This window comes from Puma concolor, chromosome B4 (genome assembly GCF_028749965.1).
Source record: "Puma concolor isolate L17-30 chromosome B4, mPumCon1.1.hap2, whole genome shotgun sequence".
In the NCBI taxonomy this organism is placed as follows: Eukaryota; Metazoa; Chordata; class Mammalia; order Carnivora; family Felidae; genus Puma; species Puma concolor.
The window spans coordinates 97,459,829-97,483,746 of record NC_141673.1 but is presented as its reverse complement, the minus strand read 5'-3'; the positions used below and the strand labels follow the sequence as shown (position 1 = coordinate 97,483,746).

General features: G+C 44.0%; 1 protein-coding gene and 1 long non-coding RNA gene across 4 annotated transcripts in view; one reads left to right on the top strand and one right to left on the bottom strand.

Annotated features, from left to right (window-relative positions):
• ETV6 (ETS variant transcription factor 6) overlaps window positions 1-23,918 on the top strand; it is a 253,331-nt gene that overhangs the window by 75,833 nt on the left and 153,580 nt on the right. The gene's annotated exons all lie outside the window — the stretch shown is intronic.
• LOC147579315 (uncharacterized) lies at window positions 1,621-7,120 on the bottom strand. Its single transcript, XR_015253803.1, has 3 exons — window positions 7,019-7,120; window positions 4,956-5,036; window positions 1,621-1,800 (listed from the first exon to the last, which is right to left on the bottom strand). It is a non-coding gene; the product is annotated as an uncharacterized LOC147579315 (long non-coding RNA).

Below are 23,918 nucleotides of genomic sequence, written 5' to 3'. Positions count from 1 at the left end.
CCTTCAGAGTTAAGATTTATGACACTAGTTTTACTGTCAAATTGCGTCATAGACGTTTATAATTACAGGCAATCATTTAAACTTATTTATTGTTAATTAAACGTTTAAACCACTTTAAAAGATTTTTTTAAAATTGCACTTCTTTACGTAGTAACCAACTCCTGCACCTGACTTCTTCAGTCTTTAGCCCTATGTGCTCCCATAGCTACCGGATGGTTTTTGTCAATGTTTTGTTACAATTTCATATTCTACTTTTAGCTATTTAATACCGATATAATAATAAGTAGCATTGTATATCGGGCTTTATAGTTTACAAGACACTTGGACATTCTCTCTTTTTTTTGATGGCTCGATGACATTCCAGCTGAACTGATCTGCAACAGTTTAAGGTTCTCTTTCTTTTTATTTTTTTAATTTTCTTTTTCATTTTTCTTTTTCAAAAAAATTTTTTTTAATGTTTATTGAATTTTGAGAGACAGATCATGGGCGGGAGAGGGGCAGAGAGAGAGGGAGACGCAGAATCCGGAGCAGGCTCCGGGCTCCCAGCTGTCAGCCCAGAGCCTGACGTGGGGCTCGAACTCACGAACCGTGAGATCATGACCTGAGCCAAAGTCGGACACTTAACCGGCTGAGCCGCCCAGGCGCCCCTCTTTTTTCTTTTTTAAATTTTTTGTTTAGCTTCTGTTTCTAAACTGAGTTCTGCTCAAGCGTGAGAAACCATAGCAGTGAGCATGAACTAGTTTTAGCCTTATCACTGTTTCCTGCTTAGGCAGGTAAGATCTGCTGAAGGAAAGAACAGTTGCCAAACGGCTAGGTGTGCCAGTTCATGGCCTAGAAGGGGCAGTTGTCGGTTGGACTTTGCCCATGTTTTCAGGATTTTATCTGATCTTCTGGGTATACTCATGAGTATACTGTGGGTGGTAGGCTTATTTATTTTTGAGAGAGAGAGAGAAAGAGAGAGAGACACACACAAAGCATGAATGGGGGAGGGGCAGAGAGAGAGGGAGACACAGAATCCAAAGCAGCCTCCAGGCTCCCAGCTGTCAGCACAGAACCTGATGCAGGGCTTGACCCCACAAACCGTGAAATCATGCCTGAGCTGAAGTCGGACACTCAACCAACTGAGCCACCCAGGCGCCCCTGAATCAGAGACCTGTTCAAAGGCTTTGTACCTTTAACTGAAGAACCTTTCTGAAGGTCCTTCCAGCCATTAGGCAGCCATCTGGGAACAGGTGAAGGTCAGGCTGTAGAGAAATAGGTGTGGTTCATGCCTACCAAGTGGTCTGTCCTGGGATCTGAGACGGTTGCTCCCTGGGTCACCTGCTGCACTATGAATGCAGAAAGAGATAGATGTGAAAGGAAGAGCCAGTTTCCCTGTCCCGTTTGGTGTGACTGCTGGCAATTTGACGATTTCTTCCTTAATCTTGAGGCCATCTCAGTATAAATACCATGGAGAAGATAGTGGTCTTTGAACTCTTGGTTCATATGGTCTTGACCTTGGTTAGATACCATCTTGACCTCTGGAAAGAACTGTGCCCTAGCCTAGTAATTTATTGATTCTCCTCTCTACAAAATAACTGGTGTCTTTTAAGATTTTTTTTTATTTTTTTTTTTTTTTTTTTTTACTTTACATGCTTGAAGTTAAAGGTCATCTTCCTTGTAGTGAACAAATAACCATTTTCCCAGTGGTGTGCCAGATGTGTGGGTTAAAGCAGGAAGACTAGCTGTCGTGGGTCCCATCCCTTGGTTTTTTGCTGATTCACAGGGGCAGTTAATTTCTCTCTACCACTTTTTCTGGCTCTGCAAAAATAAAAGAGGGGAGTTCATGAACATTTATGTGCTACCGGGGGATTTTTCTGTGCAAGTGAAAATTATTATTGATGCAACCACAGGACTTGCTGCCAGCTTTAGGGGGTGCATTTTTACTTTCTCTGGAAAGAGGCCAGCAGTAATGATGGAAACACAGTGCATTTGACTTTGACCTTACTTTTGACAACTGTTCCCTTGCAATCCTTAAAAACACACTCCACCATCTAAGAGCACGGCGGCAGGCCTTCGGCGAAGCCTATGGCCTATGCATGCCTTTGTAGGTCTTTGAGGATGGTGGTGAGAAAACCCTATCCCTCACTTGCTTCCTGGTAGCTTGGCATTTTAGAGGCATCTGGAAAGAAAGGTGGCAGAAAAGCAGCCTAACCGGCTTGACGAGTCTTGTATAAATAGAGGAAGTCCAGTAAGGCTCCTGGTCTGGGATTGCCAAGCTCAAAGAAACCAATTGTGTGTGCACAAAGGCACAAGTCACTAAGGCCCAGAGATCTCCCAGGAGGCCTGCACGTAGGCAGGTCCCAGAGATCTCACCAAAGACTGAACGGTCCGTTGCAGTCAGGGGGCTGGCAGAGTTCAATGACTGTGGACGCTTGGGAGAGGTAGCAGTGTTGCCTGAACTGGCCATGTGGCTGGGGCGGGGAGGGGACAGCTGTCCCGGCCCTGCCCTCCCACGACCCTGTTTTCTCAACCCTTCAGACTCATCCAACAGGTGCAGAAGGTGCAGATAGTGGCAGTGACTGCTGTCTCCACTGCAGAACTTGGGGGGCGAACTTGTGCGCTTGATTTGATTTCCTCCTTTTGCTTGGCAAGGTGCGAGTCAGCCGTTAGAGTGGACCCACGTGGAAGGAGAGAAACCCTTTCCCCCACCCCCCCCATCCGGCCCCTGGCCTCTCGGGGGCGTGGGGTGGGGGGCTGCCCTTTCCCCTTCCCTAGAAAATGACTTTTTCTTGTGCATGTCATGCTTCTAGTACATCAGAGAAGGTGCGAGAATTTGCCTTTCCCAGATATGTGTACAGGCAGCTTTAAGCCGTTCTTGTGAGTAGGGGAGCCCATGGACATGCTCCCCTCCTTGGCTCACAGCCTGTCTGCCTTCTCTAGGCTGAGCGCCTCCAGTGTGTTTGGTGACCCAGAAAAGGCGAAAGTGAGATGGCCCTCTGTGGGCACTGCTCTTAAGAGAATGGGGAGTGCTGCCTGGGAGACATGATTTCAGCGTGAAGTTTTATGTTAGGGCAGCTGTCATCTTCCACCGCAACCAGGAGAATCAGGAATAAGTCCAAAAAGGAGTGTTTGATCTTTAGGATACTGTGCTACGTAAAATGAAAATACATCCTCCTCGTTCAGTGTTGTATTCTCAGCACCTGGCACAGTGTTGAGCAACAAACCAATTTTTGATTGAAAGTATCACTAGACCCTGGCTGAATGAACGGGTGCTACTTGAGTGTGAGAATTTATCTGTTCTAGTCAGGTGGTTTTCTGCTCACCTCAAATTCCATGTAGCAAGAACGGAGGATGCTTACAGGGGAAGAAGATGCGTGCTGTTTGTTTCTCCATAATATTTCTGTACGAAAGCAAGAGTTTGCTAAACTTTAGAAGCTTTTGGAGGTTTTTGAAATTCCCCACCGTTATTCTTAAGAAGAGAAGGGAGAACAACTTTTTTTTTTTTTTCTCTACCTCCTTGGCTGATAAGGAAAAGCGAATTTCAGAAAAACATGGGACGGAACAGGAAGTGTTCAGAGATTTAGTCATACTTGTTAGGTATGAAAAAGCCCCACTGCATTCTCATATTGTTTCTTTTATGGACTTAACATTTCCGACTTTGAGAATACCTTCCTCCCCAAACGGAAGGCTCTTTATAGTCGTTAATCTTCATTCTGCTTTCTTTTTCTTAAAAACTTGAAATGTTAGCGACCGTTTTGCCGGTGTCATACCAGCTAAACCTTCCAGCTAAATACATTTTACCTGTCCAGGTTCATTAGCTCAGTTGAGAATGTGGCCCTGCTTAGGCAGTAGGGGGACCAGTTTGTCCTGGTTTCCCTGGGACTTTTCTGGTTTTAGCACCGAAATCCCACATCCCAGCAACCCTTTCAACCCCAGGGAAACCAGGATGGTTGGTCATCCAAGGAGGCCACCAATGCATGTGACCCTGAGTGAAGAGAAATCCTGCCACCCCACAGTCCTGCCCTTCAACCTGGCCTTAGAAGTGACCCAGACAAGAGTGTGTGAATGAGGTCATAGAAACCTTTAGTGCCTCTTGGTAGTTGAAGAAGATTCAAAGCACATTGTCATGGAATTAGGGAAATTCAAGTTGAGCAGGGGTATCTTTGTGATACAAAGTAAAATTTCTGGTTTCTTGGGGGTTTTCTTTCTGGTTTTATTGTGTTTTGTTTGTGTTTTTGGTCTGCCCTTTCGCTCCTTACTACAGTATATGGTGAAAAGCGAAAATGAGAACTGATAGCTACCTAATTTCTGAAACAAGAAGTGTGATTTCAGATACTTCTCTTGGTCTCAGATGTTTCATCTGAAAAATGAGGACGCTGGTCTCGATTTCTAGGGCCCTTTTCTGCTCAAACATACTATGAGGAAAGAAGCAGGAAGTAGGAAGCAAGAGAGGTCAACGAGAAAATGGACTCCGGTCCCTTTCATAAGCTCTACTCACACGGAGGACCTTTTTCTTTAAGCATGAGTTTTTTGACATACTTCGGGTATTTCCACCCATCGTTACCCACCTTGTCTTTTTCTGCCGTCTTACGCTGTGTTATTTGAATGTGCTGGGAGGGAGAGGGTGGCCACCATGGTTCCCCAGGTGCACCTGATACACAGACATCTTTTCCTTTTCCTGCCTCCAGAGGACCTAGAACAACCTGTGCTGTTAGGACACCCTGGCAGTGGGCCTAAATACATTACCCCAGATGTCAGCATATGCTTGCTTGTACCTAAATTGTCCAACTCCAGGTATGCAGTCGTCTTGTGAAACACTAAGACTTTCAAAAACTTTCCAATATATATATATATTTTTTTTTCACCATCTTTCACGAGTCCATAATGCCACTCTCCTTTTGCCAAAGATCCTTACTCCTCATTTTGGGGCGGGGGGGAATGTAAAGGGATCATGGCTTTAAAATCCAACATACCTTGGTTCGAGTTCTCGCACCATTTGTTGTATGGCATGGGAAAGAACATTCTTTAAGTTTGACGAGGCTGGCTTTCATCATCTATAAAACCAAAAGGTATCCTATCTTAGCGTTGGCACATAGAAGGCACCGAGTGTACTTTATTTCCCCCTTAGCCCTTCCCACTGTACCAGACCCCCTGACGTGTCACCTTGTGTTCGTTCGTTGCCCCCTGTTGATTTCAGAGGTTACAAAAAAGGTGTTACAGGTAAGGGAGGGTAAGTACACAGTGTGTGGGTACTAACTGAATAATTGTGCCAGGCTTTCCTCCTGACAATTCTCCCTAGGCAACGCTGCCCCTGAATGGTTACGGAACCAGCGGGGGGAAAAGGTGTCATTGGCAAAGAACAGGTCACCTACACGTAAGAAGTGAAACGTGCGCGTTTTCAGACACCTTCCACACCACCACTCCCATGCTCCACAATATTGAAAAGTTGATCCACAAATGCCAGTAGAGCTGACAACTGATCGTGGCGGCAGGTGGTGGGGAAACCTCTGTTCAGCAGACCCCCGGATGTTTCAGTTGTAGTCACGTTCATCAAAAGAATCAAATGCCTGGTTTACCTTTTAGCAAAGCATTGCTAATAGTGTTCGCGAAATTACCTCGAAAGAGCTCTCCTGGAATATCTACCGAATCCGGGTGTCATGCCAGGACGCTTCTACGGCAGCATCTTTGTGGGAATTGAGTCTTTCCACTTTCCTGTCCCCCCCCCACCCCCCGCCCCATTTTTTTTCCTTGCTTAAAAATAGATAATTTGCGGGGCGCCTGGGTGGCGCAGTCGGTTAAGCGTCCGACTTCAACCAGGTCACGATCTCGCAGTCCGTGAGTTCGAGCCCCGCGTCGGGCTCTGGGCTGATGGCTCGGAGCCCGGAGCCTGTTTCCGATTCTGTGTCTCCCTCTCTCTCTGCCCCTCCCCCGTTCATGCTCTGTCTCTCTCTGTCCCAAAAATAAATTAAAAAAAAAAAAAATAGATAATTTGCAAAGGCACTCGAAGGTGACTTAAATCCTGTAGCAGGTAACAGTTTTGCGCGAGCGTTGTGTCTTTTATCATGCAGCCCTTGATGTGATTATGTGATAATTATGTGTAATTATGTGATATCTTGAATCTACCACAGATGGAGCTACCAAGCCATCTCAGAAATGACCATATCTGTATGTGTGTGTATCTGTATGTCCTTAAGATTTACCACAATTTTGGCACATGCACGCTTCTCGTTGCTACTTATTAAACTTTTTGCCTGCGAGGTCCCGTGCTAAGTTCTAGTGTATCATGTCCTTCAATCCTCACAGCCCTTGAGGGAGAGCCAGTGTTGTTAGTCCCCCCCCCCCCCCCCACCCCCGGTGTAGGTGAACCGACTGAGGCTTGTGGAGTTTAAGTAACTGGCACAAAGTTGCACAAAGTCATGAAGTGCCAGAGCCGAGGCTGAAAACACCCGTGGGTGCTCCCACACCATAGCTCTTGGCCACCACACCTCTAGATCGGTAAAAAAATATTTCTAGAACTGAAGAAAGAGATCTAAGGAGAGAGATGTGATCCCTAGATTTGAATGTCTTTTGTGATAACAATATGAGACTTCTGTCTCTTTAAAATGTCATTAAAATAAAACTCGAAAGTCTCCATTCTCCATCTACTTAGTAGTAAGAATGAGCAAGAAGTCTCCATAATTCATGGCATGTGGCCCCTTTTCGAGAGGCTAGTTCCTGTCTCCAGGCCTTCTTTTTCCTTCCAGTTCCGCGTGTACCAGTGTTTATCTGCTGCTTACTCTACCCACCTAGGTGTTTGTGGGTCCACCAACATTCCCATGGGAGCTTCTCCTGAAAGTACCTTTGCCCCAACATCAGCACAGAACGGGGGGCCTGGAGCTCCGACTGAGCGAGCCTGTGGTTTCTCAATGCCCGTGAGAGTACAGCTAAGGGATCTGGTCTTTCGAGGTCTTACCTCTTAGTGAAATCAGGGTTGCTGTGTCACCTAACGTGATTTCTAGAATAGTAGGGATAAGGCCAAAAGAAGGAATATGCATACCTGCACTTAGATAGCTATTTACGTGTCATCTCCTTCAGGCTTTCAGAAGTAGTCGCTTAAAAGCCAAAACATTTGCTTGAATTGCACAGCCGTTGCTTGGTGTCATGGAAGAAAGGTCCTTAGTTCATAGGCTCTGGGTTCAAAGACCGGCTTGTCACTTATTAATATTACGCAAGTTGTGTAACACTGTCGAATTCCAACTTTTTAGTCTTTAAAATGGGGATCAAAATCTCACACTTATTTGATTGCTGAGACACTTAAATGAAATAATATATGTGCGTGCTCCATAAGACTTGACAATAAATATTTTTCCCTTTTCCGTAAGTTTTTTTCTCTTCCAAACTTTAAGCTCTTTAAAGAAAATAATTTTTTTTTCTTATTCATCTCCATATTCTCAACCCCCAGCAGTGTCAGGCATGTGTTCATTGAATCAAAGAAAAATCTTTTGGGAAGGTCTTCAGATCATTCATTTATTCACTCACTCATTAGTTTCACCCCTGCAGCACATCGGGCTCTGTGCTTGGGGTAGTGCAGTCAACAACACAAACGTAGTCTGCCGCCACTTTTTTAAGTCTATCTGAGAGAGAAACATTAAATAGATAATTAGAGTAATGAACAACTTTGGTCCTTGAGGCGGGATCTACGTTTCGGAAATAGCCGAAATTATTTGGCCTCAAGTCCGATGAGGCCAAACTGTTTTTTGGCCAGATACAAACAGGAGCACTAAATCATCATAACTGTTCTGAAAGTCCTAAAAGAGGTGTTCCTAAAGTATTTCTGGGGAAAGAAGGCATCACTGGACTAAGTCTAATCACATTATAAAGGATCTACCTCAAGAGGCAGCAGAACTGATGAGATGGGATCATAGTAGGTCAGGTGTTCCAGGAGCTTGGAACCACCTGGAATAAGGCCTAAAACCAAGTCAGATAACTGGATAATGGGGCAGTGAACATGCCTCTTGGAGGGGAGAAGAGGAGATGAGGCAGCTTGTAGCAAGATTCTCATGTGGATAGTTGGACTTAAAATCTTTGTCAATGAGTTCGCTGGGTGGCCCTAGGGGGAAAACACAAGGCAAAAGATGAGTTTGTGTTGACATCAAGAAATGCTCTTGGTGGGACTAACGAGGCTCATTCAATTCATTCATTCATTCATTCATTCATTCATTCATTCATTCATTCATCCAGCAACGGGTGCCTAGTGCTAGCGAACAGGCACTGCTCTAGGTGCGAGGGGAACAGGATAGAGAGATCCCTGCTCACTCAGAGTTTTCTGCTAATGACAGCCTTCCCTCCCGGTTCAGTGGAAGGGTCTGGGGCTCCAGTGTGCTCCGTGGGGGCCTGAGAAGCAGGTGAAGGTGAGGTAGGCCTCACCTGCAAACCGTCAACTTGGAAATGAGGAACTGTGAAGACAGCACCTAGATCCAGACTCAAGGGCAGATCCTCTGAGGAGAGCAGGTGTGTGCAGAAAGGGGAGACTTGGCCTGAGACGGGAGGGGAGGTAGAGGCAGGACAGGAGGCCCTGAATGGGCAGTTGAGCCCATGGAAGGGAGGGAACTGCTTGAAGTCCTGCGTTGGGATGATAGAGCTAAAAACCTACAGTCAACTTTAAGAAGTTGTCTTAACATTTTTATTGAGCTAGAATGTGATTGACAGTGGATTTGAAAGAGCTGGGGTTTTATTTAGGTGTTAAGATGCTCAGAGTCTCGTGGAGCTTTTCATCTTACCCCTATTTATCCTGCAATTTATTTTTAATTTTTTTAAAATTTGTATTATTATTATTATTTTTAATTTGAAAGAGAGTGGGGGAGAGGGGCAGAGGGAGAGAGAGAGGATCCCAAGCAGGCTCCATGCTTCACTCAGAGCCTGACGCCGGCTCGATCCCACGACCCTGGGATCGTGACCTGAGCCGAAGTCTATAGAGTCGGATGCTCAACCAGCTGAGCCACCCAGATGCCCCATCCTGCAATTTCGATGTAACACACTCAAGGCCAGCCTCTGAAAATGGGGCTGATTTATTTTTCTAGCCTAAACCAAGGAAAATACTGCGTGTTCTTCTCTTCCCAGTGATCTGTCGTGCACAAAGAAAATGTTATAATGCTGTGAGACAAGGCCTGTGAATTTTTTTTTTTTTTTTTTTTTTTTAGCTTCTGGTGAGAGTTGTGACAAGGGAGGCAGCATTAGTCTTTGAACCTAGGTCTGAAAGTAGTGGAAACCATTGCGTGACAAGAACACGACATGGTTTTGTGCGGCCTTTTTCACCTATTCTAACTCAGTTGACTTACTGGAAACCTCGTCAATCCATCAGCACAGTTGTCTCCATTTTATAGCTGAGGAAACTGAGGCTCAAGATTGCCCTCCCCTCTTTTTGTAGTTTTTGTGGGAAGAATCAGTTGGCGTTGAGGGAATATTGAGTGTTCAGGCTTACGCTTGTGTGGTTCTTCAGTCTTGCAAGGACAGAAAGGCACGCGCAGGTGACGAGAATTGGTAGAAAGACACATGCAAGTTGCATTGAAACGGGAAGGTTAGTGTAAGAGATTGAGTGTGTGGGGGGAGGGGATGCAAGGATGTCCTTCCGGTGGAGCATCGGTCACAGCCTAGAGTGCCTCTGTTCCTTTTCAGCAGCTGCTTTACCTGCTGCATGGAGTCAGGCCAGGCAGGTGAGCACAGGTTGGACCCAGACTTGCTCTCGAGGAACTTGGAATCGTGTCTTTTACTGTGTGTAGGGCCTTACTTCCACTTTCTACGTCAATTCTGTTGTCTCTTAACTAGATACCTCTTTCCTCTGATGAGTGCAAAGGGTCTTCTGAGAAGTTTAAACCTCTCTTGTATGGTCCAGGAATGGCAGATGGTAGAAATAATTAGTATGAGGCAGAGTCCCCAAAGCTTAGGGGCTGCAGGTGGGTTATTTCTAGGTGTCGCCTAAGAAAGGTTGTGGCCAAGTTCAAGAAAATCCACGTGAGGAGAGGTTGCCTGGCACAGGGATGATCTGAGCTGGGGAGGAGAGCTGAAGCTGCAAAGTGGCATCCTGAACAAACTTGTTTTGCAGCTCCCAGGGAAGTTTGTTAGGTAGGTTAAAAGAGTGAGCGAGCAAGCGAGCGAGGGAGATAGATATTGATAAGAAGAAGAAAGTAATAGACTTCTCTTGGTGGAGCCTGAACTCCTCTATATTCTTTCTGCTGAGTTCTGAGAGGCTCATCGTCACTGAGTACAGGACAGGAAGTACCTCTGCCCCCTCTGTCCTTCTCTGTACATGGCTTCCAGTTTAGAGGACTCTAAGGACTGACCCTTGTTTTTCCTTTTTTTTTAAGTCTTATTTATTTTGAGAGAGAGAGAGAGTACAGGAGGGGTAGAGAAAGAGGGAGAGAGAGAATCTGCCGTGTCAGTGCAGAGCCTGATGTGAAGCTTGAACTCAAGAACCTTGAGATCATGACCTGAGCCCAAACCAAGAATTAGCCGCTTAACTGACTGAGGCACCCATGCGCCCCTAATGACTGACCATTGTAATTGGAGAAGTGCAAGAAGAGAGGGGTGCCCAGGTGGCTCAGATGGTTAAGTGATCAACTCTTGATTTTGGCTCAAGTCACGATCTCATGGTTATGAGATCGAGCCCCGATTCAGCTCCGTGCTGAGCATGCAAACCTGCTTGGGATTCTCCATCTCTCTGTCTCTGTCTCTGTCTCTCTCTCTGCCCCTCCCCCGCTCCCTCATGTGTACTCTTTCTCTCTCTCTCGAAATAAATTAAAAAAAAAAAAAAGGCAAGAAGAGGAACATGGGTCATGTGTAGTCGTTGTCTACCCAGACTTGATGATGTTTCTGAAAGCATGTGGGACAGCATCACACCTTGTGACCTCTCCTCATTCCTGTGGGGTGCTCACTGTCCCAGGCTCTAACCTACAATACGCGGTGTGGTTCCCCGTAGCTACATGTGGCGAATGAGCCCTGGAAATGGCTAGTGCAACAGAGAAACTGAATTCTTAATTTATTTAATTTTAAAATGTACTTGATTTTTGTTAAAAATCTTTTAAAGTGTGTTCGGAACAGCTTGGATATGTGAATTTACCTTTTCAACTGTAGATTTTGTATAATCTAAATACAGATCAAGTATTTCCCGTGAAAATTTGGTGTCTATTTGAACTGCAATATAAACTAGGTTCCAAAGACCTAGTATGGAAAAAAAAAAGAATGTATCTCAATAACTTTATTGATTTATATGTTGAAAGAGTATTTTGGCTACATTGGGTTAAATGTAATATATTATTTAAATTAATTGTACATGTCCCTTTTTATTTATTTATTTATTTATTTTTTTTTTTAAAGATTTTTTTTTCAACGTTTATTTATTTTTGGGACAGAGAGAGACAGAGCATGAACGGGGGAGGGGCAGAGAGAGAGGGAGACACAGAATCAGAAACAGGCTCCAGGCTCCGAGCCATCAGCCCAGAGCCCGACGCGGGGCTCGAACTCCCGGACCGCGAGATCGTGACCTGGCTGAAGTCGGACGCTCAACCGACTGCGCCACCCAGGCGCCCCACATGTCCCTTTTTAAAATGTGACTGCTAGAAAAACGTTGAATTACACACATAGCTCGCATTGTATTTCTGCTGAACAGTGCTGGTCTAGATAATGTCTTATTGGGTCCTTTGGAAGTATTATGAGGACTTTTTTAGGGAAAGTTGCTAGACTTCCAAAGTTAGAGACTCGTTTTTCCCTATTGTGTTCAACTCTGCTTTTTTAGATGGATGGGTTCATGACAAGGGAGGGTTGGAAAATAGGTTTTGGTTAAGAGTGAGTTAATTGAGAAGATAGCTTTGCTTCTGGTAATTAGAATGATTTTCAAATGCATTTTCACCCACTTGGAAACCACTGATTGTCATGAAAACAAAGCACATTAGTGCTTTGTCATTTGTGTCTGTTCGGACCCTGCTCCTTTTCTTCAGGCAGAAATCTTGGTGATTGTCAGCAGAGATTTGATTTGCTCCTGGCAAGGAACCCAAAGAAATATAACTAAAGGGGAAGTCCGTAACATTAAAGGAAATATTTAGCCCTTCGCTAACTCCTGTTTGAACCCTACCAGCTCCCAGTGGTTTTCAGAGTCCCTATTTCAACTTCTTTGTTTAAACTTTCCAGATCTTCCTATTTATAGATTTCAGTTGTTGGCAGCTCGTGTTCGAGGCGTTGTTGACACCAGTGGTGAGGCCTGACTGGTGGCGATGCTGTAGGCTGCTTTCACAGCTTGGTTTGCAAGTCGCTTTCTAAAGATGCAAAGAGAATTTACTATCCGCTGTAGCAGTTTCAACACCTGAGTGAATTTCAGAAGACAAAGTCACATCCTTGCCACGCTTCTCCCACTGTTTCAGAATTGTAGTTTGCTTACAAGGAAGAAGAGATAAAATACTAATGACATCAAGATGCTTGGCAACTTGAAAATTTTGTTTCATAGGAAGAACTGAAGTTTCCAGTGACTTCTTTTAAATCAAGGAGTGAATAAATAATTCCGCTAGATTCTTAAGTAAGCTACCCTTCCCCATAAGGGCCACTTTATACCCAGACTTTATCACGATGACCAAGCGTTTAAAAAACATTATAGGCAAAAGTAACTCTGGAGAAAGATGGCATCCTCAGTCTTTGGACCTGCCAGAGGCGTGGCGGGATCCATTCAAGGATCTCATTAGCCCTTCAGCCTCCATTCCTGCATCCGTGGAGTAGGTTTTGTGCTCGTTCTGGTGACATGACTCCTAGGAGTGTTAAGAGGATACAGCAGCCTGTAATTGAAGGGCTTTTGGTAATAGAAGGGTATCTTGGTAAAAGGCCTTAGCAAGCTCAAGATTTCTACTAGTTTAGGGTTCTAAGATTTTATTAAGAAGTCAGCTGCTTGGAGTTCAAGCTGTTTCTTCAAATTATAATAAGTTGATAGTTTGTGTGCAAAAGTAAAGACCTACCCACTGGAAGCAAGGTTACTTTTGGGGGGCGGGGTGGAAGTAAAGCCCACTCAGCCCTTTAGAATGGTACAAATGTAGCCCTGAGCACCGTGTTGGGGATCCTGCCCCTCACCGAGGGAAGAGCTGTCCAGTCTCCAGGCTACTTGATGCGGTTTCTCTGAGCAAGAAAGGGGTCCAGGACCTGAGCATATGAAGGCAGACCCTTCTGGGTGGGAGAGGAAGAAGGGAGGGCAGGCCAGAAGTGGAATGGGTTTTCGTTCATTCTTGCTTTTCCTTCATCCACCTTGTCTTGCTCCTGTTATACTTAAAAAAGTGCTGAGAATGCAGGTTCCATGTGGAGTTGCAGAGAGTGAAGCAGGGCTTCCTGCTGGTGGGTTTGGGGAGGGGGTAACTCTAAGGGCAGTGGGGAGAGAAGAGGAACCCCTGCAGGCACACCTGTCTGGGCCACTGGTTCCTATGTAGGTCAGGTAGTCCTCATTCAGGAAATTCCTGTATTACACCCATCATGTCCATTGTATGGATCATTCAGGAACTTCCTGTATTACACCGATCATCTCCATCGTATGGTTCAAGGCAGAACAATAACAATTTACTCAGGAGGGAAGGACAATTAGCGAATTGGTTAAGAAGGTTTCTAAAAAACTCTTGTGACAGATAATCAGTTAACATGTGTCTTGATTTACTGTATTGTCTTCTGTCTTGATTTAAGATAGTGATTCTCAGCCTGACTATTGGAATCACATGGGCGGAGCTTTAAAGCTACTGATACCTGGCCGATTTACTTGGATACTGGAATTTTTTTTCTTCTGAGAGCTGCTCCAGATGGTTCTCCTGTGCAGCCAAGATTCACAATACCTGATTTAGAATGTGTGTTTCCTCAACTGTTAACTGATCCCGAGTCCCTGAAGTATGTGGAAATTCAAGCCTATTTTTCAAATACTGGGGCGAACTAACAATTGTAATGAAGGCATGGATCTTACTAAAATAAATTGCTAGTTAGCCTTCACAACAGGGCTACAAGGGTGTAGCACAGGAGTTTCCTTATTTCAAGCTGTGTCATATTCTGATAATCACTGTTGTCATCGTGCACACACACAGGAATCAGTTGTCAGAAACAAAACTTCTTTCTACCACCCGTGGCCTCAGAGAAGGAGAAGATGCCTTTTCTGCGTTCCTGTCGGGAGTTTTGTGTCTAAGAATCAGGGAATGTAGTATAGGTAGAAGATAGTTGCCACGATGGTTATTACTTCTGGAAAAGCTTGTCTGAAAGAGGAAATTCAGGTGTGTGACCTTGGTCATCGGTGTTCAAGGTTGTTCATATGTTACTTTTTAGAGGTGTAGAGGCTGGGCGGGGCAAGAAGATGAATTCTGCTCTGATTCGTCAGTCAGTCCTATAGTGAGGTCATGTCAATCTTGTCTTGGTTTAAGTTAAGTTCTCATTTTACAACATAAAGACAGGTTTAATTCTTAAAGATGTTTAAACATTTTTTTTTTAACGTTTATTTATTTTTGAGAGACAGGGAGAGACAGAGCATGAGCCAGGGAGGGGCAGAGAGAGGGGGAGACACAGAATCTGAAGCAGCCTCCAGACTCCGAGCTGTAAGCACAGCGCCCGACACGGGGCTCGAACCCATGAACCATGAGATCATGACCTGAGCCGAAGCTGGACGCTTAACCGACTGAGCCACCCAGGCGCCCCAAGGCAGGTTTAATTCTTCAAGCACACACTAGAAGTAGTGCTTTTTTTGGGTCTTTTCAAATTCCATGTCATAATAAAGCCTTGCGTTTACAGAGAGCCTTTGTTTGAAGAAACTCATAATAATTTACAAGCTTCATCTCATTTATCTTTAAAATAATGTTATGTGACAGTAAAGGTTGGGTATCGGTTTATGCCAGTTTCTCAGACAGCCATGCTGTGGAGAGGCTGACTTCTTTCTTTCACACTGCTTTTCAAGTGTGGCGTTCTTATGTGGGTCTACTGAAATTATTTGGCAGTAAACGTTTTCCAGAGATACAAATCTTTTCCAGATCTAATTTGCGCTTATGACCCTGGGTATACAGTTTACAGGGCTTTTTCTCTTGCTATGTATTCCTCCGCCTGAGGCAGCCCAGGAGTGATCTGATATAGGTAGAGCAAGGGAATTTGTTCAGTTTGGCCATGGTCGTGACTGTAACCCAGCCCTCCGCCTTACAGAGTGAGCCCCAGTGGGGTGGGGGTGTCTCCTGGTTCACCGAAAATGGACTGGATCCAGTTAGGAACTTGCCGGGCTTCCTGCAAAGCACTTCCATGGGGCTGCCCTTCTAGAGACTTTATTCAGTTTTATTTAGCATCTCTCTTTGGATTAGTCTCATTTGAAGGAGAATGTAAATCTTGCCTCTGGGATCCAATCTTTAGATCCTACTATTTCATCTGGTAAAAAAAAAAAGCCTTTTTAGTTTTAAAGGAGGTCTGAATTGCCTCCTCTGTAACCACCCCCAGCGAACAGCTGGGGCTGTGGGTTCAAGCCATAGCTTCTCTTTCTCTCTCTGTCTTCCTTTTACAAGACTTCCAGGATACAGCCGTTCAAGAAAGAGGTCAAGAGGAGCAAAGCCCAGAGTGATGCTGTAACAGAAAGAAGAAAGCTGCGTGGGGGAGGGGTGAAGGGTTTAGGAAGCAGGAAGCGGCAGGTGGAAGGGGAGGAGGAACAAATGGATAATGCACCGGGGTTCGAAGCAACAACCTGAGCATTAACCATTTATTCTGCCGCTTCTGCCTCTGGGCTCTGCGGAAGCCTGACCCTTCATCTTTCTCTGCCCAGGTCTCAAGGTCCCACGATGACCCCAGGGGACTTAGCTCCCACCCCCGGGGCGGGGGGCACTGTGAGTACTCAAGGAGAGCAGTCACATGGCAGGTGGAACATGCCTGGAAGGTATCTCTCCTCTGGGGGGAGAAATTGAGAAGCTCTCTCTAATGGCGCCCTTGATACAACTAAATAGCAACTCTCTCAGTTCATTACTCGTTAGCCCCAGGCAGGGACACCGCATCCTGGCTAATTGTAATAGCCAAATCATTAAGGGGAATGGCATTAATGGAGGAGAAAGCATCTAATCAAGAGCTGAACTTGGCCACTTTGTTGTGCCCAGGATATAAGCTGCTGTGAATTTAAGCACCTAGTTCTTCTGCTATTAGAATTAGTTAGGAAGAAAGGATTTAGTGACCCTCTTTCAAAAGGTGGTTCAAAAAGCTTAGGGGCGTTTCTGGGTAAATCCCACAGGAAGACTTTATTTTTCCCAGAGATTTTATTTATACCTGCTGGCTGTGTATAAATAAAGTCACACCCCCTTTCTTACACCGAAGCGACCCACTATCAGTAGGACATGCCCTGTCACGGGGTTTCTAGGAGCGATGATGTATGTTGGCAAGTTTACCTAATCTCTGCTTAGAGCGAAAGCAGTCATCTCCATCAAAACAGGGATTAGGGGTATAGTCAGGGCCATGGAGCTCCCACGTTAATTTCCCCATCCAGGTCAAAAGCTCGTGACCTCATCTGCATCAGCCCTGGGTTCCAGCCAGGTGAGCTGAGTACCCTTCAAGCATAGACCTCCCTGGAAACCACAACCTGGCATGAAAAGGAATCACAGCTTGAGATTCTGCTTACGAGTCATGTCAGAAATACTTAAGAAATTCGGGGCGGGGGGAGGGGAGAAAAAAAATTCATACCATCTCAGGTTGGAGAGGATCTTAATTAAAATGTTTTAAAATTAGAACAATAAATCTCTCTGAGTCCCCCCACCCCACCCCCCACCAACCACCACTGGTGCTTGTCTTTAAAGGGCTTGCTCCTAGTTCCAGATATTAGTGCTTTTCCTGATAATATTTGGTAGAAGCCTTGAACCCTGTGAGGGATTTCTGATGGAGAGAGGAGGGGATTGTAGTGTTCAGGCTTTGTTTGGATCCGTTCCGCCCTCACTGTAATTAACAAGCTCTGACTTACCAGAAGATCGAAGATCCTGGAGTCAGAAGGCATCTTCACGTTCTACTTGAGTTCCTTCCCAGTGTAGGAACCCCATTTAGAGTGACTTTGGAGCCTCAGCTTCAACAGGCTTGAGGGAGAACAGTATACCACATACATATTTTTAGTGCGTGGGTATATGCTGCTGGTTGGGCCCTCTGAGGTGCTGAGGAGAGGCTTTCTCTCTTCCTTACGCTAGTCCTGCCCGTATTTGAAGACATCTAGGAGAACCGTGTAGCTCTTTTCTTCCCCACAGGCTCCATATATCCTTAGTGCCTTTACCCATGCCTCATTTGAGAGAATGGAGTCTGCTATCTTCAGGCCATTGGAGAAGCCTCATTGGACTGTGGCCACTGTGGTTTCTGGAGGCAGACTCTGCTCCTTCTCGGTATACAGATATTCTCACTGCAGGCGTGAATAACATGTTGATGGGGCCTTTCCTCCTCACTGCTCCTGGGTGTCTCACCTGTACATTTAGATTTGTTGCTCCTGGATGAACGGAAAGCCATTGAGTAAGGGAAATGTTTTTTTCTTGTTGTTAAACAAAATGTTAGAGATAAAAGTAACATTTTTTTAAACATTTTTTAATGTTGATTTATTTTTGAGAGAGAGAGAGGGAAAGAGAGAAAGAGTTGGGTGGGGGCAGAGAGAGGGGGAGGCAAAAAATCCAAAGCAGGCTCAAGGCTCTGAGCTGTCAACACAGAGCCTGATGTGGGGCTTGAACCCATGAGCTGTGAGATCATGACCTGAGCTGAAGTTGGACGCTTAACTGACTGAGCCACCCAGGTGCCCCAAAAGTAACATATTTTTACTCAAAAATTACCTCAGGTGAGATTTCTATACCACATGAAGTCATCATATGCACAAGTAATTGACCGTATGCCCTGGTGGCCTTGCTGATTGTGTCCCACAGGTAATAATACCTGTCCTTGGATGAATTCTAATGGCCGCCCCTACTCAGAGGTCATCTCAGGAGAACTTCTCTCATATATCGTATTTAGTCCCTTCCTCAGCTAAATGAGTTTATGCCTTCCATCTGTGCTCCCAATAAGATAAGCATTAGGCTTAAGAAAGTTGGCACCCTGGCTTAGGTGACTCTGTTGAGTGACCTTCAGGAACCCCACACAATTCTGTGAGGAGCAAGGGCACAAAGCAATGAAATATTCGAAAGCCGCAATGATTCTATACAAGCTTGGACTTATCTTTTGGGATTCCCCATAAATTCTGAAGCCACTGTTGATGGGCAGTGCTCCTTAAATGTAATATCTTATTTCTCCTCATGAGCTGGGAACTTGAACGGCTTGCTTAACCCCTGCGATCTTCAGGTCAGATTCCTCATGTGGAATGGAGATGATCGTGCCCTCCTTGCAGGGTTATTGTGAGTCTGAAATAAAGTGAAGCTTTCATGGGAAGCACGTTCCAAGTGTTCCCTGAATGCTAGCTCCCTTTCCTGATGGTTGCAGTGAATATCTTCCAGCTGAGATTGGCACATATGTTCTGAGGGGTGTTAAGTATTTATTCTGTAAAGTGATACTGAATTTTAAATGTTGGGACCATCTTGGAAATTCTAGGACTTATGGTGGCAGAATTCATAATGCCTAGTACAGGCGCTGGGTCTTAGTGGACCCTAGAGGGATGATGAAGTATTTCATAATAACCATAGGGAGAAAAATACCCTAATGACCTTTTACAGCAATATTAGACTACAGGGCCTATCGCTCACACTTCTTTTTTATTTATCTTGCTGTCCACCGAGAACATAGTTCTGGGTAAAAGGAAAGCTTGCAATGTTTTGACTACATTGTGTCTGATTGACAGACATGGATGCTGTCTTCTGATTTTAGGCCGGGAAGGTGCGGAAAGGGGCTGTTTCAGGTGGAAATACACAGGAATCTGCGTATTTCAGGTCTCGAACCCCTCTTCTCAAATGTCCAAAGGAAGAGCCCTCCTTAGACCAGTAAAGCCAGGCTCCCAGGAAGATCTCCCCGTCAGTATGTGTGTGGTTCGTCAGGCGCACGCTCCCTCACGCCTTTCCAAGGGCTGAATGGGCATCTGGGTGACAAGAAAGGAGGGGGGCCAAGCATAGTTCCACCTATTCTAATTTACACAGAGTAGTCCCATTACCCACCCACCTCTGAAACTACCGCAAGTGTGTTAAAAGCCAAAGACCAGTTGGGCTGTACAAATCTAATGGCACTCAGAGGGTGCTCAGGAGAGGAGCTGGACGCTAAGAGGAAGGCCCGCTCAGGCTGCTGATACAGATATCTTCTGGAACCTCGATGGGATGGAAAGAGAGCATCACAACTTCACAGCTGGGATTTGATGGAGCTGGATTTCTACTTCAGAGTTGATGCTTGAATACCTCAGATCCCAAGGTATATCTCAGATCCTAAGGTATACTGCTTCTTTCTGGGGAAATGCCAAAAATGTCATGGCCTGCGGCTCTTGGTGCAGTGTATATCTAGAAAAGAAGACTGGCGTTTGTTTGCATCTTTTCCCAGGTTCTTGAAGTTGATCTGGCTGAATTTTGGGGTGGACAAAATATTCAGTGTAGTTTTTCCTTTAAAAAATTTTTTTAAATATTTATTTTTAATATTTTTAAATATTTTATTTTTATATTTATATTATTATAAATATTATATTTATATAATTTTTTATATTTATATAAAAATTTTAAATATTTATTTATTTTTATATATTTTTAATATTTTATATTTATATTTATATTATTATAAATATTTAAATATTATAAATTATATTTTTAATAAATATAATTTAATTTATATTAAATTATATTATAAATTATAAATATAATAATATAAATATAAATATTATATTTATATTTATTTTTATATTTTATTTTTAATATTTTTTATTTTTTTAAATATTTATTTATTTATTTTTGAGAGAGTGAGAGAGACAGTGCGAGCAGGGGAGGGGCAGAGAGAGAGAGGGAGATACAGAATCCAAAGCAGGCTCCAGGCTCTGAGCTGTTAGCATAGAACCCGATGCGAGGCTCGAACTGACGGACTGCGAGATCATGACCTGAGCCAAAGTTGGACACTTAACCCACTGAGCCACCCAGGCGCCCCTTCAGTGTAGTTTTTCAAGTGAAAGGAATTGGCATTCGAGAGTGTGTTCGTTCGGGTTCTTGTGCGTGTCTGTTTGTACCCCCGGCACCAAAAACCTCAAAAACTGTGCAGCTCCAATTTCTGTCTTGTTCAGGTTTTGGGTGATGTATATAGGTCTCGCTTGTCAATGAAAGCTTATTTAATGTAAGCTATAGCCACCGCCTTGAATCATTTCACAGCCAGAAGAGTGTACTTAAATAATTGTGTGTTCAGACTTCAGTTTAGTGAATCTCAGTAAATAACTTCCCACTGGAGACATTTCTTCCCTTCAGTCTCTAGAAGACAAACTGTAGTACAAGCATCAGCTTTCCCAGGCAGCTTTCCCAAAAACCTGCAGGGTGAAAAAGAGATCCTTCCCTCAAAATAGGGAATATTACCAGGTGCCCGCCGTATCTCGGGTGCCTGTTGTTTTCCATTGTCTGAGTTGCCAGTTAGAGTGCAGGGAAGGGACATCAAAGTGCAACAGGGCGAAAAGGGCAGCTGTAGAATTTTTACCACATTTCCCGGCGAAATGGTCACCACTCTGTTTCCATGACACTCTTCCTCCTGAGAACCTGACACGGGCTTCAGAAACCATCCTTGGGGTAATCTGGCATTCATAATGGGGATGGGGGCTATTCGGGGAAACACTTCCTAAATCGGGGACATCTCAGCCTTAGAGGAATCTGTAAAATTACCGGTAAACCATCTCTTTGCAAGTAGAACCAAACTTTGCTTCTATTCTTCTCAATTCCAGAAACGCTTTATCTTTATTTCCAGAAAGTTAATATTTAATTGGCAACAGGCTCTAAGTGTGTCAACCTTCAGCCTCTTTAAAGAACTAATGGTGTGAAAACAAATGTATAAATGCATCAGGGGGATCCCTGTGATTTATAGAAGCTCTACATAGAATAATTTTGAAAAGGGAAGACTTTTCTGGTTATAAGAAGATTCATTTTTTTTTTGACTTTTATGTAGTATGCAGCCATAGTGGGGGGGGGGGGGAGGGTTAGGGGAGGGGAGAGGGGAGGAGAAATACCATTCTACGGAGCATAAAATGTTTAAGCTTATTTTACGTGATAGTCACACGTTCCCTAAGCACTTGATTTAAAAATGAGCAGAATCCAATGGGTACCCTTCATTGGCCCTTCATGGTTTGGGGAGGAAGGAGGACAGGGAATAGACCTCATTTTGGTTTCGGTAGTTAAATGCTTCCAGCAACCTTACTCAATATTCCATTTAAATTAAAAGAAAAAAAAAAAAAAGAAGAAAAAGAAGAAAAGAAAAGCTTTCTATAATGGTTGGTGAAATTTACATTTCATCCCTTGCCTAAAACTATTTTTAGCCTTCTTTCTCTTTTCAGAGCTTTGTGCTGCCCCCTGCCCCCCCTTAGGTTTTACAGTTGGTCTTAGAAATGGCAGTGCTTCCCTTTTGTTTCTGCAGGTTGGTTTGATAGGTTGTGTCTGCACATTTGAGAGCAGCACGTTTTCTTTATTTTTTTTTTAGCATCTAAACAATAATGTAACCACATCACGGCCTTTTCAGTCACATCGTTGACCTCCGTCAACATGAATGCATTAATGTTGCATTCATTTTATCCCGTACAACACTTGAATGCATTAATATCACTGTCTGTAGCATTTTAATTTAATTAGAGCAGTGGTTGTAATCCTCTTGGGAAAAATTGTTATCCCCTCTGTAATGTTAAAATAAAACACCTCTGGTTTTCACCCGACTGACAATTTGCTTTTGAGGTGACTGAGCTCTTCGTGTGTACTCCCCTCCTCTTTGTTGGGGTCGGACCACAGAAGCAGTTGTGAGGATAAAGAGGTTTCTTTTATTTGAGAAATTGGATGTTAGTCTCCTTAAGCCTCTCGGTCTAGATGTCTCCGTCTGAGATAGTGGTGTTTGTTTCCTATTTCTAATTGCTGATAGTCTGCTGGTTATGCCTTGTAGATGTTAAGTGTATGGTTATAGGAATAGATGAAAAAATGTGAACCATGTGAATTGCCCTAGAAATTAACAAAAAGAGAGATAAAGCCTGCAGTGTGAGATTTCCAGGTGTGTGTTTCATTCTGTTAGGAAAGGAGCCCACATACTGGGCAGTGTCCTTTCTTGGGTCCCTTCAGGGCTCTACTGGCTGCTGAACTCAGGGTCAGGGTAGGTGTATAATGGCTGCTAGCAAAATGCTCAAGGCCCTAGAAGTGCATTTTGCTGCAACCCCCCTCTTGGTCAATACCCTCTCTCCCGCTGCTGGCAGGTATCTTCGTTCAATCTTTTAAAAAGAGCTTCCCGTCCCAAGCTTAAGGTGTTGCAATGTTGCTGAGTAGAAACCGTCGTCTGGAATGAGAATCTAGAAGCTGTCTCCGTCTAGAATTGTTTGGACATGGGGGTGTTATAGAATCCCAGGGCAAACACTGAAGTGTGGCTTTTCAGTATAGCAGTAAGGACAGGCAACCACTCAGATGCACACACACACCGGGGGCTGCCTCTTGAGAAGGTACAACGGTGGTAATTTAGCAAATCAGAATATATACACTTGAAAGGTGATACCTAGCTTGACTCCTATCAGTCGGCTAGCGCTAGATTTCCCAAGAAACCAAGTAAAATCTGCTCTGAGGCCTGGTTTTCTCCCCTTTTTGACTTTGATGGGTTTGGTGAGGGGTGAGGGAGCTGGGATGACGTGGCCTCTCACTCACAGGGACCAGTTGCAGGATCTGGTGAGTTTCTCCTTGCTTTAAGAGATAGTCATCGTGTTATGAAATGCCGTCTTCCTTTTTTTTTCTCGCACTCGTGCCATGCCATTTGAAAACTCTTGGGCTGCACAATGTTTTCTTCATCAACAGTTTCACTTCTGCAAAAAACCCTAACAAAACAAAGCTATTTCTGGGAATAAATGTAACGGCAGATAAGATATCTAGACATATATTGGGACTGGTTTTTTTTTGTTTTTTTTTTTTTGTTTTTTTTTTTTTTGAGGGTTGAAGTGTGTTAAACTAGAAAAACAGACTGCGTTTAAAATGTTTAAAAAGCCTATCTCTCTTTGAAAACCCCCTAAGCAGACTGTATGTTTCCCAAAGGTGTGTTTTTGTCTTTGACTCTTTCACCCCTTGAACCCCAAACTAAACACCAAAAGTTGTAACTCATCCTTAAGCTAGAGTTGCTCAAAATATGCGTGATGGTTGGTAAAGTTCAATAAAAGTGAAGTTGAAGGTTTTGTCTCTGGGTGACCTTTCACAGGACATCATGATTGATACAGAAATGAAATCTAGGGTGTATACGCCTGCCTTTAATTAAGAAATTCACCAGGAAACTTTAGGATGTATGTTTAAACGGAAATACTCCAAGTGCCCTTTTTGCTGGTAGAGGATGCCTCAGGGAAGGTATAGCAATTCCATTCGGAAATTACAGAAATATGTATATATTCATTTAAAATTGAAACTTCCTACCACAACCACCAAACTTTCCAGGCTCTGAGCAGAAGAAAAGCTTTAATTTGGTTATACAGCCAGGGGGACTCCCCTGCTTCCCTTCTGCACATTTGATGAAGTATAAAATGTTAGAGAACTGTCTTTCCAAAACATAAACACCCCCTTTGCTTTATTTTCATCTGCAATTTTTCTTTTGCTCCTGATTCTTGTTTTCATAATGGCATCTTCCTGATCTTTCCCCCCAACTTATTTTTGGACCTTGTATGTCCCACTTTGCTTTGCCCAGTTGAACCACAGAAACGAATGGAAGTTATGTTTATTTATGTATGGACTTTAAGTCAAAGTAGTTGGTATATAGATTTGAGATGCAAATTGTACTGCTCTTCTAGCTCAACATAATAGTTGGTTCCTTGTCATTATTTGCTGTGT